Source organism: Dendrobates tinctorius, unplaced genomic scaffold (genome assembly GCF_039654945.1).
Source record: "Dendrobates tinctorius isolate UK_male_01 unplaced genomic scaffold, ASM3965494v1 ptg000115l, whole genome shotgun sequence".
In the NCBI taxonomy this organism is placed as follows: Eukaryota; Metazoa; Chordata; class Amphibia; order Anura; family Dendrobatidae; genus Dendrobates; species Dendrobates tinctorius.
This window is the reverse complement of record NW_027361783.1, coordinates 16,846,532-16,864,248: the sequence shown is the minus strand read 5'-3', so window position 1 is coordinate 16,864,248 and position 17,717 is coordinate 16,846,532. Positions and strand designations below refer to the sequence as shown.

Below are 17,717 nucleotides of genomic sequence, written 5' to 3'. Positions count from 1 at the left end.
ACTGACCCATAACTACATGCCATTTCAATGATATTGTGATACATGTTTGTGTTGGATCCAAGCTCAGAGTCTATTGTTGCTGTGAGCTTCATCATAATTTATTGTGTCACCTGCCTTTGTCCTCACCAACAACCAATCATATATTTTCTTGTATTTATGTACAGTATCTTTTTAAATAAAGAAAAAAAGATTTTAAATGCTATTGCTAAGATGATTGTCACTCTCATTCTAATCGTGTTTGGGATTTCTTTTGCAGTCTTTTGCTTTCCCAAGATAATAAATTAAGGTCACAACCTCTAAAGTGATTCACAAAATACAGCATGACAATTGCTACAATGGCTATACAGATGCAGGCGCTGAAGAAAATTTCTAAAAACAGAAATCCTTGGGAATCCAATATAACACCAGCAAGAATTGCAATAATGGCAAGACCCAGATACTGCATAGACTACAAAAATCCATGTGCCGTACCCAGCGATGATCAGGGACTACAAAAGCAACCATGGGCCACAGTGTACAGGCCAGAATAGAATACAAGACCCCCTAGTAAACTCATTGCAATCCAATGATTCCATAAAGTAAAGGCCAACATGAGATGAGCAGCAAGTGTTGTCACCACAGCACACATCACCCAGATAATGTTCTTCCTGATTCGATCAACGATAAAACCAAATACAGGTGAGGCTAGGTTCACATTAGCATTTGAGTCTGCAGCGTATCATCTGCATGCACGAATGCATGCAAAACGCATGCAAAATGCATGTTTACGCAGCATTTTTTATGCTCATCTTACGCATGACAGGAAAAAACGCTGCGTGTGAATGTGTTTGTATGCGTTTTTGCATGTGTTTGCGTTGTTTATGCACATTCGTTCGATATGACACCAGACAAAAATGGGCATGTCTCATGGAATTTCTATATGTATTTTGAATAACGCATGCATATCAAACGCATGCATACGATTGCATTTTCATAGACAGTAATGCGTTTTTTGACGCACTCATCCGCATGTGCATGCCTGTGCATATTTGATGGATTTTTTCAAAAAAAGCAACATGTTGCGTTCGCCGCGCACCGCTGCACACCGCAAAATGACGAATGCATACACAAAAGCATACGAACACATGCAAACGCTGGTCCCTGAGTACGCCATGTTAAATATATGTATGCATGATGCATGCGGATCTATGCAGATCAAACGCTGCGCACAAAGATTCAAATGTGAAACCAGCCTGAGAGGAGCAGAGATGATATACCTCATGCTGTTTATGGCTCCTAATTGTAGAGGTGAAAACTGAAATTTCTTAATGAAGAAAACCTTTCCAAGACCAATGAAAGGGAAGACCGCTATATAGTAGCAAACACATACTAAAAATATCAGCCAAAAGCTGAGAGAAAAGTCCTTGACATCAGTCAGCTTATTGACTTCATCAGTTTTCCCCTTGCTCTTTCTTGAGTAGTTTTTCAGCTCAATTATCCAGCTAACCAAATACTAGGGTACAAGTAAGTGAGAATAAGCACGTTATTGCACCGATCATGAACATTATACCAAGTGTTGTGAGACCAGTAGTGCCCATTGCATCCTTTACCCGCTTGTTCACCTGGCCCATGATATTAATATTTACTATACTGCAAACTCAGGCCATGCTGAGCTGTAATCCATACACCAGGTTCAGCTCCTCTACAGAAAAGCCGTAGAGTTCTAGTAGTTTAACGCTATCCCTAAACTCACGCTGGCATTGTTCGCTTCTCTGGAGAGGAGGTTAGCTTACTAAAATGATGACAGTGTGATTGTTATCTGCTATGGCAGGATCTGTATATACCACTAGCAATGTCTAATAATGAGCTTCGCTATGACTGGTTAGGGTAACAAGTGCAATATCATGATAAAGACTGGGGATGTGTGCAATCATGATGTTTAGATGGTCTGTATAAGCACTATGAATAGGTGCTCATTCAATAATATGTAGTGGGCTGTTTTGAGAGAGAGTGTAGTAAAGGACAAGTGGTCAGCACTACTGACTGAGCCACTTTATACAGTGAGTGGACTAGTTCCTTATAAAAATGAACATAGCGTATGGCATGTTTTGGCATAGGTGGTTTCCTTCATTCGAGACTGCCCTTCCCATGGTTGTTCCTTCCCGGGGAAAGTCCTGGCTAGTCATTGCTTGCATTGAGAAACATGTGATGGTGTCTCCGCGGCTTGTGTTTTGCATGTTTTTCATATTTCCCATAAGGGATGGGAGCATTGCTCTAGAATCACTGCGTTGAGAAACGTGATGGTGTCTCTGCAGTGTTGGATGTTGATCTCCATGAGTTCATTCATCCTCATTTTTCACAGTCTTCTACTAGGCATTGCTCCTACTGGCCAGTTTCCTACTCCACACTGATGAGGGGCAATACCCCGAAACAGCTGTCTGTGGATGGATACCATGTTTTGGCATGGGTGGTTTCCATCATTGGAGACTGCCCTTCCCGTGGTTGTTTTTTCCCGGGGAAAGACCTGGCTAGTCATTGCTTGCATTGAGAAACATGTGATGGTGTCTCCGCGGCTTGTGTTTTGCATGTTTTTACATATTTCCCATAAGGGATGGGAGCATTGCTCTAGAATCACTGCATTGAGAAACATGTGATGGTGTCTCCGCAGTGTTGGATGTTATCTCCATGAGTTCATTCATCCTCACTTTTCTCATTACAATATGAGTCAAGATATGAGATAGTCTCCTAAGGAGTCGTCTATTTTGTGAACGATGAAACGCGTAGAGACGCTAGTTTGTTGAGTGAGTGTGGACTGCCACCTTACTCTATATTGTTGAGACTAGGATATATGTTATTATTTGTTTTGTACATTCTAGTCAGTCTCTGTTCACAACCCTAATTTTGCCTGATATTATTCAGGTACAAAATTCGATCAAATATGATTCATTTGATAGGAATTAATGGTTAAGGATAGATCTCACCCAGAACCTTGTTAAGTATCCACATGTACTTGAATGATTAACTTCTTAGAGCACTGAGGGTAGGGACTAGAATCTGATGTTCACATAATACCCTTCTCAGCAAGATAAAAAAGACTGAGGACTAAGTCCGACAAATTTCCTTTTTTAGTAGATTCATCAGTGGAGTGTTTGGTAGCCTCTCATACCATTTGACTGGGTTATAAAAGGTCTCTCCTGCATACCACAGCTGAGCAGAGCCTCCTACTTAGTTGAAATAGCTGAAATTTGTCACTGAGGTTGAGATTTCTACTATATTATGTTTCTCGTTTTCATGTACGCGTGATCATTTGAGCGATGTTTCTAAATGTAATATTAAATGCAAAGTTTTAAATTGACCACAATTTTTTGCACTATAGCTATAACTAGAGATCAGTGGCACCACTTCAGTGCTGAAATAAAAAAAATGCTGCGGTGGTGCTTTAAAAATATAATATACTGCAAGAACATTTTTTTTAGTGTATTAGAAATTATAAATAAACTACTCACTATTATATTGCAGCACAAAAGTATGACAATATGTAAAGTCTAAAAAAATGCCATTTTCAATTCTCCGCTTTTAGTACGCAATGATCTAAAAGAGCAACTTTAGAGGACCAATGGTGAGTTTAATGTGCTGTCCATATGCTGAAGCTTGGACTGTAAGTGCTGCCCATTTTAATTCTTTTCTTACATAGATATATTTGATCTATAATATGAAGAGTATTCATTATGATAAAACAGGTTATTTCCAGGGTGAAAATCATTGATCAAATACTTGTAAATGATGTGCCATCTTCCAGTATATTTTGACTTTTTATTTTTTTTTATAAAAGCTGCCATATTTAAACTAATTGCTGAATATCTGAGCAGTAGTTTCATAAATGACTGATAGTCCCATAATAAGCTGCAATTTTAATATATTAAATCCCTGTAGAATTCAATAATCAGCAATGAGGATCAAGAAAATTTGGTTGCTACAGAAACTGTAAACTGCAGTGAAAATTGTTGTTAATTTGTGGTGTTTCTAACTCAACTGATCAAGTGGAGGAGGGGTAATATCGGAGAAAGAAAGTTAATTAACAAACACCATACTATGTTCTTCTAGAACCTCCATGTAATGGTCTCTCGTAATACAGCATGTTTGGTGTGCAACAGTAGTTTTAGTTCATGTTACTCTATATACCAACAAGGTTCAAAAGTCAGAAATTCTTATGCATCAAAGTTAGAGCTTGAAATACAGACTAAATGGTGAAGAACATACTGTAGATTTTAGTGATGATCGGATCACTTGGGATTCAAATTTACCAGCTTGGTCAAATTTTCTTCAAAATTTGATTTGCAACAAATAAATTTGCCACAAATTGAATTTTTCTCATTATGCCCTGTCGACTCGGTAGACCACAGAGTATAATAAATGTAAGATATAAATAGAGAAAAGGAGCACAAACAATCCAGAACTAATAAGCACACCAATGAATACAAGAGGATAAATTGATTTGATTAATTAATTGGTATCAATTTTATTTGTTAAACAAAATCCACTCAACTCTCCAAACATTAAATGTATTGCTGTAAAAATTATGCATACAGAAAATATGCACATAGAAACAAATTAAAAATAGAAAAAAAAACATTAAGAGATGCTGTTTATTGGCCAATGAGAAAACAAAAACAATAGCAAAAATACAATGCTTGTAGTAAACTGGCTGCATATAGAGATTTTCTAATGTAAAATATATAAAAAAAAGAAAACTAATGTTCTCCTCACTTCTTTGTGGGCCCTGTTGTTCACTTTAAGCCATCTATGTCTTCTTCTTTCTGCTGTCACGCGCAGTATCTTCATCTTCTTCACTATAAACTCAATGGTAGCCGAAAAGTTAAACATTGAGGTGAGTGTTAATTTGAGTGTTTTTTTTCTTTTCGATTGCCAACCCTAAATGATTTCTCAAAATTGCAGCAGAGCATTTTTATTTTGTTGTGAAGTTAATTGCAAAGTGTTCGAATTTGCATGAAACCAAAAATTTATGGAAATCTTCTCATATCTCATAGATTTCACTCTTCACTTCTTCATACTTTCCTTTAATGAGGAGGTATAAACTAGCCGGTTGAAAGCTGGTATCTACCTCTGATTTTGTAAACTATAAGAGAATCATAATTAGTGGATTAGAGCTGAAGTAAATTGCCATATCAGAGATTGAACAAATTAGTCCCATAGTAACTTGGCAAGAAACCACTGAAACCATACCAACAGGACTGGAAAATGATAACAGATATGCAAAAACAAGCATGAAATGCATCCTAAATATTTGCCTTTAGTGAATGCAAGCTCAGATTGATTAACAGGTGAAAAGATGAATTTCAACCCTAACCCTTTAGATGCATAAGAGCCCAGAGGGTGAGGGTGACCGATGCCAACTGACTGCAGGGCAATACAGCTAAAAGATTCTGCAAATATGGAAACAAAGAAAATAACAAGTGCATTTTTACCGTACATAGGAAAATTGGATGTGTTTATTTTACTCACTTAGATAGCGCCATTAATTCCACAGCGCTTAACAAACATTATTGGCATTGTCCCCAATGGGGCTCACAATCCACATTCCCTGTCAGTATGTCTTTGCAATGTGGAAGGAAACCCATGCAAACACAGGGAGAACATACAAACTCCTTGTAGATGTTGTCCTTAGTGGGATTTGAACCCAGGACCCCAGCGCTGCAGTGCTAACTGTTACGGGCTTGCGGAATGCTTCAAATAATAAAGATGGAATAAGGTGCATTCGTAGCCAGGGGTCTACCGTGCAGAGATGGCAAACTGCTGCTCGGTTATGGCAGAGAACTAAGTGAACACCGGCGGGATATCCGCTGACCCGGTGTGCACATGAGCGAACTCTGTTACCACACAGAGCCGCTGAAACAAATGTCGGAGCCTGTTAATACTCACAGGGCTCGGCTGGGTGAGCACTAGATAACGGTCACAGAACTCAGGGCTAGAGACCCTCTAGACCAGGGATCCCCAACTCCAGTCCTCAAGGCCCACCAACAGATCATGTTTTCAGGATTTCCTTAGTATTGCCCAGGTGATAATTGCATCACCTGTACAATACAAGGGAAATCCTGAAAACATGACCTGTTGGTGGGCCTTGAGGACTGGAGTTGGGGAACCCTGCTCTAGACCACTAGCGCTTGGCGCCGCAGCTGCGGTGCCAGCAAAAGAACAGCTAAATATAAATTGCACCAAGTGCACACTGCACTGCTCCGGCGGATGCCACTAACCACCCAGAGCAGGAAGGAAAGCGCTTAACTAGCACACAACGCCACTGTAATGAACGCTCCTGCTCGTGCGGTGCAGAGGTGCCTTGTGCTGGATGGCACTATATGGTGCTAAAACTTGTGTGGAGAGTGGGATGCTCTGTGGCACATAAACTATGCCACTACTGGCGCAGACTCTGACTCTGACTCTGTGACCCCTATACCATACACAACCAAAGGGAGGGGATCATAATGAGTCAGTCACCAGTCTCATGCATCCTTCTTCATACACACAACTACCCATAAGAGTCTATACTAGTGCATGGCCGAGCGGCCATGCGACTCTTTTATAGCGGCGTCCTTCAGGACCTTCCCAGTGGACCAATTCAGAGCAGGAACCGGATCTGCGCATGTGACCTCCGACCTTCAATGAGAGGTCTTCCCATGAGCATGCTCAGTAGGCAAAATACAGGACTTAGTCCCTGGAGTGTCTGCTTGCTGCTGACTCAAGCATGGTGTTACAGCAAAGCCTGAAGGAGCAACCAGACGCCTAGCATTAGCCTGAGCAAGATGCCAGGACCGATGTCTCTGCTGAGCAGAAATCTCTGCGGCCACAGAGGAATGGGAGACTGCAGAGGGCATGGCTTGAGATTCCCCCTGTGCAGTGGGGGAAACTTGATGCCTAACACTAACCAATGTACCACTGTGCTGCCCTGTTTTAATGAGGCCCAAGTTTAACACCTTCCCTCCGCAGCCAGTTTTTGTTATTAGAATTTTAGTTTTTGCTCCACTTCTTCTAAGATCCATAACCTTTTTATTTTTACATCACATTGTGTGCAACAGATTATTTAAAATGTCATGCACAATGATGATACTGTAAAAATGAGCTAATTTTCCACAAGAGAATACACAGCAGAATGTAGGAAAATACCCTAAAGGGGTTGTTGTAGGAAGACAGTAACATCTCACATAACTATAATGGTGTATAGGCAAAATCGAATGCTGACTCCCTCTCAGAAAGTAGCAAAAGAGCCAAAATGGAGAGCCATAAGAACAGCTTTTGTTCTTTAGGACTCCAGTCATCTTTGTATACATCCAGCAGCTTTCACTGTATTGACAGATAATGCCTGGCTGGTTGCAGTATTTTTTAGTGTAGTTTATCATTTTTCTTTCATGTACCTTCGACTTTACATTGCTTATGCATGCCTTCTTTAAAAATGGAGTCATTCAACAATTTATTCTGAATACATTATTTTTTCAACTGGAATGCAATAATATACGAGGGGCATCCATTAAAGATTTCTACTGATCCACTTCTATTTATCATATGATGCTGAAACTGCAAATGTGTAATGATATGTCTCTATAGATTATGTGCCAATTTGCAACTTGCAAATTGATAACGGTCTTGATTTTACCGGTGCTGAAGCGGTGTGAGATTTGACAATGGACCCAGTGGAATACACAGCAGTCATCAAGTTCCTTTACTTGAAAGGCCGCACACCAAGGGAGATGTTTGATGAGATGAAAGAGGTTCATGGTGATGATTCCCCATCATATGATGCAGTCAAGAACTGGCATTGTCAATTCAAATGTGGTCAGACTTCGGTGCAAACAGCTCCAATTCCAGAGCGACCCCACTCTGCTATTGATGAACATGCCATCCAGCAAACTGAGGTCACCATTTTGTAAAATTGCCATGTAACCATTCACCACCTAGTACAAAATGTCAATATTAGTGTGGGGTCTGTGGAAAAAATCATCCAAGATCATCTTCACATGCTCGCTGGTTTCCCCAGCTGCTCACTCATTTCCAGAAGCAGGAATGAGTCGAATGCTCTGAGGCTCTATTGGCAATGTGCCATGAAACCTGGAGGACTTTTTGACAGACTGATCAACTGGATGAAAGCTGGGTCCATCACGATGATCTTGAAACTAAAGTCCAGTTGATGCAATGAAAGCATCAGGACTAACCGCCTCAAAAGAAGGCACGTGCCCATCCCTCAGCAGGCAAGATCATGCTCACAGTATTTTGGGACCAGCATGGAGTAATATTGATGGATTTCCTAGAAAAGGGTACCATGATCACTGGGGCATCCTATGCTTCACTGCTGTGGAAATTGCGTGATGCCATCAAAACCAAGAGACGTGGCATGCTCTCCAAAAGTTTCCGACTTCTGCAAGACAATGCATCAGTTCACAACTCACATGATGTCCAAATGGAAGCATGCTCCTCTGGTTTTGAAATTCTACTGCATCCCCTTTATTCACCCGACCTCACACAATCGGACTTCCACCTCTTTCCAACAGTTAAGTTATTTTTGAAGGCCAAGCATTTTCCAGTTGATGAGATTCTGATTTCCAAATTCACAATTTGGCGTTTGGAGCAACCTGTCGACTTCTACAAGCTAGGTGTTTACAGTTGCTTAAAGAGATGGGAGATGTGTGAGTCCCTAAGTGACACCTATGTAGAGAAGGAATAATAACTGTGCCTCATTTCATTGCTCTCAGTCCATAGGAAGTGGGTTAGGGGAAATGTTCAATGAACACCCTTTGTAAATATGCTTTTGTGTCTAAATATGGCTGTTATATATTTCATGTGATTCTACTTGGTGTTCTTTTGTTTTTGATAATGGCCACATATTACACATACTGAGTGCCTTAGTCCCACTTCCTGGATCTTTGGATGGTGGACTGATTCCTGCTATTGTGCATTAAGAATTGGATGCACACATCAGATAGTCGTTCTAAGAGGTCATGGACTTTTAGGCGTTGGGTTCCTGGCGCTGCACAGCAGGAATAACGAGCTTTGCCTTCAGCGGTCTTCCATTCCTCTCCAGCTGCAGTGGAGCCTGCTCAGCAGACTCGTCGATCCCGACGCTCTGCTCACACCAGCATTGTGGGTTTGGCTGTTGCTGCCACCTCTGGTCCAGCTATTCAACGCATGTTGGTCAGCAGCAAATGATTCCAGGGACTAAGTCCTCCTTTCAGTCCACTGAGCATGCTCGTGGGACGATCTCCCATTGAGATCGGAGGTCACATGTTCAGGTCCATCTCCAGCTCGGATTGGACCATCAGGAAGGTCCCGGAAGGACACTGCCATAAATAGTTTGCATGGCCGCCCCGCCATGAGCTATGATAGACATTGAGTCTTTTGCTTTAGTGGTGTGCCAGATGATGGATGTATGATTCTGGTGACTGACTCATTATGATCCCCCTTCCTCAGTTGTGAATGAGTTAGGGTCTTAGAGTTAGTCCCAGCAGCTAGCACTAGTACTGCTTAGCGCCGCAGTGCAGTTAGCTCAGGCTCCACTAGCGTCAGTTGGCGTCAGACAGTGCAGACACCACAACTCCGCAGTTACCGCAGCAGCTATCCGTGCGGCACTGTGCGCAGTTACTAGTGCTTTCCAGCACGGTCCTTACGCTGGTGGCGACCGCCAGGGTAGTCATAGCATTCACTCTGTGCAGTGTACTACTCCCAGTCGTGTCCTGTGATGCTTAACAGGGCACGGTTATATGCCGGCTAGTGCGGACTCCGTGTGGTAGCAGAATCCGCTCTTGCAAGCAACGGGTCAGCGGTTACCCGCCGGTGTCCGGCTTTCCACCTCTTTTATTGTATCCAACATTGTCTAGCAGCAGTTTCCATCACTGCACGGTGAACCCCGGGCTGCGAACGCTCCATATACCATCTTCTTTATCTGGTGTGTTCCGCTAGCCCTTAACATGGACGATCTTATGGCAGTAGGTGGTATATTAAGCATGTAGATGTAATATTAAAAAAAAATAATTTTTTTTAGAAATTTAATGAAAAGATTGTTAGGTTTTGTGCAATCTAACATACAGTATATGTGGCAGTACTTGTTAATGCGGTGCAATATATTTGGGTTGGTGTGACTCAGAGCTTTAGGGGCTTTGCCTGCCAGCATGTATGCGGTTGGGCACCTGGATTATTCCACAGATTTCAATGGCATAATGGCGATAGTGGTTTCTATGCAGTGTCACATTTAGTAAAGACTCACTGTGGAGATTGCCATAATGTAGCTGTGGGCTTATAGCATTTTGATCAAAATATTAACTAAGAACCTCACGTTTAATTTTGAAAATTTGGCTTAGCTGCAGTAGATCAGTAAATAATATATACCGGTAATATAATATTTGGATGTGCAGTTCAGGTACCCTTTCACATAATGTATGAAAATAGCCTGTCTTTTTTTTTCCTGGCTATTAGCACCTCATCCATTTGGCCCAGGTGTCTAGAAAGGGTCTCACTTATTTGTTTTTAGCCTGCTGCCAGGTTAATTTTTGAGATTAGTTAATTTGGTACTGGTGCTGTGTGACAAGCCTTGCTGCTGAGGTACTGTGTCTGTGGGGTTGTTTGGCACAGAGCAATGACCGCAGAGTAAGGCACCCAAACACAGCTTCCAGCAGGAAAACCACTGCTCCAGATCTGCTGCAAACACAACTGATCAAGATAGCTTGTCTCTTCAGAATGGTTGGCTTCCAAGTGACCAGTTATTACCAACAGTCAGCTGGTGTACCAGGTGACCTTATATAGGAAGGCGGGAGGAGTCTCCACCAGCAGACTAAATATGTAGTAACACCAGAGGCCACCGGGGCAAAAACTGATATTAACCCCCAATGGCCAGAAAGGAAAAAAGTTTATATCATCGAATCCAGAATCTGACAGATCCAAAAATGGCCAGGTTCACATAGCGTTAACACAGCCCGTTCAATGCATAGCGTTGACGGGCTGTGCTAACGCTATAGTATAATGCGATATGCGTTATGCTATACTGCTAGCGCTAGCGGTGGCAGAGCCTCAGATGCAGCAGCCTGCGCCCGAGGCTCCGTCAGTGCCTGACGGCACATCTCGAACGCGAGCCGCTTTGCGGCATGTGTCGCGATGCATGGTATAATGGTGCTGAATGGCATCATTAACGGACTGCCTAGATGCAGTGTGACCCCAGCCTTATCGAGTAAGTTAGATCAAATGTGCAACATGCACGTCAGTTTATACAAATAGTAAATAAAGTAGCAATAGGAATATACAGTGCGTAGCGAAAGTATTGGGCTCCCTGGAACTTTTCAACCTTTTCCCACATATCATGCTTCAAACATAAAGATACCAAATGTAAATTTTTGGTGAAGAATCAGCAAGTGGAACACAATTGTGAAGTTGAACGAAATTTATTGGTTATTTTAAATTTTTGTGGAAATTCAAAAACTGAAAAGTGGGGCGAGCAATATTATTCGGCCCCTTTACTAACAGTGCAGCAAACTCACTCCAGAAGTTCATTGTGGATCTCTGAAGGATCCAATGTTGGCCTAAATGACTAATGACGATAAATATAATCCACCTGTGTGTAATCAAGTCTCCGTATAAATGCACCTGCTCTGTGATAGTCTCAGGGTTCTGTTTGATGCACAGAGACCATCATGAAGACCAAGCAGCACAACAGGCAGGTCCGTGATATTGTTGTGGAGAAGTTTAAAGCTGGATTTGGATACAAAATGATTTCCAAAACTTTAAACATCGCAAGGAGCACTGTGCAAGCGATCAAATTGAAATGGAAGGAATATCATACCACTGCAAATCTACCAAGACCCAGCCATCCCTCTAAACTTTCATCTCAAACAAGGAGAAGACTAATCAGAGATGCAGCCAAGAGGCCCATGATCACTCTGGATGAACTGCAGAGATCTACAGCTGAGGTGGGATAGTCCGTCCATACGACAACAATCAGTCATACACTGCACAAATTTGGCCTTTATGGAAGAGTGGCAAGAAGAAAGCAATTTCTCAAAGATATCCATAAAAAGTTTTGCTTAAAGTTTGCAACTAGCCACCTGGGAAACACACCAAACATGTGGAAGAAGGTGCCCTGGCCAGATGAAACCAAAATCGAACTTTTTGGCAACAATGCCAAATGATATGTTTGGCATAAAGGCAACACAGCTCATCACCCTGAACACACCATCCCCACTGTCAAACATGGTGGTCGCATCATCATGGTTTGGGCTTGCCTTTCTTCAGCAGGGACAGGAAAGATGGTTAAAATTGATGGGAAGATGGATGGAGCTAAATACAAGACCATTCTTGAAGAAAACCTGTTGGAGTCTGCAAAAGACCTGAGACTGGGACAGAGATTTTTCTTCCAACAAGACAATTATCCAAAACATAAAGCAAAATCTACAATAGAATGGTTCACAAATAAACATATCCTGGTGTTAGAATGGCCAAGTCAAAATCCAGATCTGAATCTAATCGAGAATCTGTGGAAAGAGCTGAAAACTGCTGTTCACAAATGATCTCCATCAAACCTCACTGAGCTCAAGCTGTTTGCCATGAAGAATGGGCAAGAATTTCAGTCTCTCTATGTACAAAACTGATAAAGACATACCCCAAGCGACTTGTAGCTGTAATCACAGCAAAAGGTAGCGCAACAAAGTATTAAGTTAAAGGGGACAAATAATATTGCATTCCCCACTTTACAGTTTTTTGAATTTCCACAAAAATTTAAAATAACCAATAATTTGGTATCTTTATGTTTGAAGCATGATATGTGGGAAAAGGTTGAAAAGTTCCAGGGAGCCGAATACTTTTGCAAGGCACTGTATGTATTTAATAATATAATACCAAAGAAGAATTAAAGAAGTAGTACATTTGAAGTATCGTCAAAGTGGCTGTAAGTGGCTGGGATAAATTAATATACATGAGGAAGGAAAACCACAGAGAAAATGGTAAAAAAACAGATGTCTAGATGGTAGTGCATTGATGGAACTTATAATAGTGCTTACCCATGTGTACACTGCCTGCTGGAATGGTGCCAGCCTCAAAGAGAGTATCAAAACAAGCCTTCGTCAGGCTGGTGCCATTCCAGCAGGAGGAGAACACTCAGTTAAATCTTATCATTAGAGATGGGCAGACACCTGGATGTTCGGGTCCGTCGGATATGGCCAAACAGTTACAAAAAGTTCGGGTTCGGGTACAGACCCAATGAACTTGATTGGGGGCCAGAACATCCAGTTGTTGCCACGTTGTCATGTGCATGACAGTGCAGCAAACACCACTTCTGATCGGTGGTGAAATCATGCCCGCTGGTCAGAGAGCCGCGACACCCACGCTGTCAAAAGACAGCATGAACGCTTAGCTGTGATTGGAGGTATAAAGTTTACCTCTGGTCACTGGTATCAGCTGTTGGGACTACAGCTCCCTTCATCTGATGCCTGCTGCTTCTAATAACAGTGAGAGCATGAGCAGCTGATGGGTGTATTCACTAGCCAGCTCCTGTGCTGTAAATAAATACTGTAATAGAAAGTTAGGGTTGGGGCTAGGTTTAGGGTTATGGTTAGGGTTGGGCTAAAGTTAGGGTTGGGCTAGGGTTAGGGTTGGGACTAGGGTTAGGGTTGGGCTAGGGTTACAGTTGGGCTAAAGTTAGGGTTGGTCTAAAGTTAAGGTTGGGCTAAAGTTAGTGTTGTGCTAAAGTTAGGGTTGGGCTAAAGATAGGGTTGGGCTAGGGTTATGGTTATGGCTACGATTACAGTTAGGGTTGGGATTAGGGTTGTGGGTGTGTTGGGGTTAGGGTTGTAGTTAGGGTTGGGATTAGTGTTAGAGATGTGTTGGGGTTAGGGTTGAAGTTAGAATTGGGGGGTTCCACTGTTTAGGTACATCAGGGGGTCCCCAAATGGAACATGGCACCACCAATGATTCCAGCCAATTTTGCATTCAAAAAGTCAAACGGTACTCTCTCCCTTCTGAGCCCTGCCATGCCCCCAAATAGTGGCTTTCCCCAACATACTCAGGAGAGATTGCACACCAAATTTTGTGGTCCAATTTCTCCTGATACCCTTGTGAAAATAAAAAAATTTGGTTCCATGGTTTTTTTTGTGAAAAAGGTAAAATGTTCATTCTTTCCTTCAATATTGCTTTAGTTCTCATGAAGCACCTTAAGGGTTAATAAACTTCTTGAATGTGGTTTTGCGTACATTGAGGGGTGCAGTTTTTAGAATGGTGTCACTTTTGAGTATTTTCTGTTATGTTGACCCCCCAAACTCACTTCAAATGTGAGGTGGTCCCTAAAAAAATGGTTTTGTAAATTTTTTGGGAAAAATGAGAAATTGCTCATCAACTTTAAACCCTCATAAAATCCTAACAAAAAAATGTGTTTCCAAAATTGTGCTGATGTAAAGATGACATGTGGGAAATGTTATTTATTAACTATTTTGTGTGACACCACTCTCTGATTTAAGGGTGCAAAAATTAAAAGTTTGAAAATTTCAAGATTTTCAAAAGTTTTGTCAAATTTCCATTTTTTCATAAACAAACGCAAGTAATATTAAAGAAATTTTACCACTAACATGAAGTACAATATGTCATGAAAAAATGGTCTCAGAATCAATGGGATAGGTTGAAGCGTTTCAGAGGTACAACTTCATAAAGTGATAGTGGTCAGAATTGTAAAAATTGGCTTGGTCAATAAGTACCAAATTGGCTCTGTCACTAAGGGGCTAATGGGATCCTGGCATGCTTAGCAAGATCCTACAACAGTCTTTTTTGTTAAAAAGTGAGATCTCATGTATTATCAAAAGGTCATACAATTTTTGAGTAAAGCAAAATTTTGGCATCATTAACGCAGCAGTTACCAATCAGTAATAGTTGTATTGGTAATATAGTTTGGTAACTACTGTGCGAGGCATGCCGTAGCTCTGCTTTAATAAAAATATCAATATACCATAGTAAGAGTATGTGAGCATGGCATCTTATAGATGCCAGCATATCCTAAAATTTTTCTAAGGAAATTGCACTTCAGGAAAATTCAGTTTTTCCTTAAAAATAGTGGTCAAGCAGAAGTCGTCTGAAGACTGAAGAATGGCCAGGTCAATTCTTTTCACCACTTCATGGATTTCGATAACTGAAGCAGTTAAATGAAGCTAAAAAAGTCAGAACATATGTGTTAGGAGTGGCAGAAGACACTAAATAAAAAATAAATAAAGTGCCTTCGCCACCCGGGGTCCACCGTGCGGTGGATGGAAAAAACGCTGCTAGAGAGGCAGAGCACTAAGGTGGTAATGTGCACAAGGGTTAGACGGCACCCAGTGCACTAAAGCAAGCTCTGTTATACTCACAGAGCTGCAGGCAATAAAGCTTAAAGTAACCGCTGAGTCTGTTCAGAGTCACAGAGTCACAGCGATACAGACGCGGTATTCGCGGTCACAGGAGTAGCCTTAAACAGCAGGACTACTCCGTCTAGACCTACCGTCAAATAAGGTGCGAAGCGTCGCAACCGCGGACGCAGAGAAGAGCTGCAACTGCAGCGTGGCAAGAACTGAGCCGCTGGCAAGTCGCTGCAAAAACGCTAGCGCAATGTAGACGCTAAGCAAGATGGAGCATATGCGCGCTGGCGCTAGCGCTGCTACTGGCTGAACCCAAACACTCACACAATCGTATTATCAGAGGGAAGGGGTTTCCTAATAAGTCAGTCACCAGTCCAAGCACCCATCATCTTACATACAGCAGCAAGTATGAAATACTAGCTCATGGCGGAACAGCCATGCGCGCTTTTTATACCAAACGGGACCTTGCGGAAATCTCCAAGGCTCCAGGAGGAGCCAATAGGATTAGACACAGGACCTGAGCATGTGACTCCCGAACTCCAATGGGAGCTCGTCCCATGAGCATGCTCAGTGGAGGGAACAGAGGACTTAGACTTTTTAATATCCTGAGCTCTATGAGGCCACCAATACGCTCTGGCCAAGAGCTTCGAGATTTGCATGTAACCTCGATGTTGAGGCGCATGGGAGGCATGTGCCCATGCAAGAACTTGATGCCTAAGATGAGAAGGGACAAAAGTCTCGGTGACCGGTTCAGACTCTGACCATTGCGGGGAGCTGGCTTCTGGAGAAACCGCACATACATGGTGACAACCGCAAATAGATTCCTGATCAGAGCCTGTGTTGAGATCAGTACGAGACACCTCCATGGGCTCAGGGGGTATAACCTCTGGCTCAGACAGCTCAGGAGGTACAAAAAATTTAGGAACTGAGACAGCTCTTCGCTTGGAGTGAGCCCGCTCCATGCCGCGCTCCGAAAAACGGAGGTCGATACGTGAGGAGACGGAGATTAGCTCCTCCAAACTGGTGGGGATCTCTCTAGTGGAGAGAGCATCCTTCACGTGCTCTGCTAGACTTCGCCAAAAAACGGGGATAAGCGCTCTGTCGGACCATTCCAACTCGGACGCCAGTGTCCGAAAATGGACGGCATACTGGCTAACCGAGAGCGACCCCTGAGTAAGGGCGCGCAGCTGCAGAGACGTATCATGCATGACCCGAGGACCGAGAAATACTTCCTTGATGGCTGTTAGCAAGTTGGCCGCAGTCCGAATCTCGAGGTCACCACGTTCCCATAGAGACGTAGCCCATTCCAGGGCATTGCCCGACAGTAGGGAGATAATGAAGGCCACCTTAGCCCGCTCTGTAGGAAATTGCACAGCCAGCAGCTCCAGGTGTATAGAGCACTGGTTGATGAAACCCCTGCAGGAGGCACCTTCCCCAGAGAATTTTTCGGGCAACGGGAGGCGGGTAACTGTCGGCACAAGGGAGGACACGGAGATATGCCCTATGGCATCTGTGAGTGCCTGAACAGCAGCATCTGTGGCCTGCGCAGCTGCGAGAGACCTCTCAAGGGTGGCCAAGCGAGCCTCGAGCTGTCGCACACACTGCACCAGTTGCTGCTGATCTGCCATCTCTAGCCAGACCCTGGCGCTAGTATTATGTTAGGAGTGGTGGAAGACACTAAATAAAAAATAAATAAAGTGCCTTCGCCACCCGGGGTCCACCGTGCGGTGGATGGAAAAACCACTGCTAGTGAGGCAGAGCACTAAGGCGGTAATGTGCACAAGGGTTAGATGGCACCCAGTGCACTAAAGCAAGCTCTGCTATACTCACAGAGCTGCAGGCAATAAAGTTTAAAGTAACCGCTGAGTCTGTTCAGAGTCACAGAGTCACAGCGATACAGACGCGGTATTCGCGGTCACAGGAGTAGCCTTAAACAGCATGACTACTCCGTCTAGACCTACCGTCAAATAAGGTGTGAAGCGTTGCAACCGCGGACGCAGAGAAAAACTGCAACTGCAGCGTGGCAAGAACTGAGCCGCTGGCAAGGCGCTGCAAAAATGCCGGAGCAATGCAGACGCTAAGCTGCTGAGCAAGATGGAGCATATGCGCGCTGGCGCTAGCGCTGCTACTGGCTGAACCCAAACACTCATACAATCTTATTATCAGAGGGAATGGGTTTCTTAATAAGTCAGTCACCAGTCCAAGCATCCATCATCTTACATACAGCAGCAAGTATGAAATACTAGCGCATGGCGGAATAGCCATGCACGCTTTTTATACCAAACGGGACCTTCCGGAAATCTCCAAGGCTCCAGGAGGAGCCAATAGGATTAGACACAGGACCTGAGCATGTGACTCCTGAACTCCAATGGGAGC

The 17,717-nt window shown here is 42.9% G+C and overlaps 1 pseudogene; it reads right to left on the bottom strand.

The window, feature by feature from the left end:
• Positions 1–223: 223 nt before the first annotated feature.
• The window catches only part of LOC141101180 (lysosomal dipeptide transporter MFSD1 pseudogene), a 104,596-nt pseudogene continuing 87,102 nt past the window's right edge, over positions 224–17,717 (bottom strand).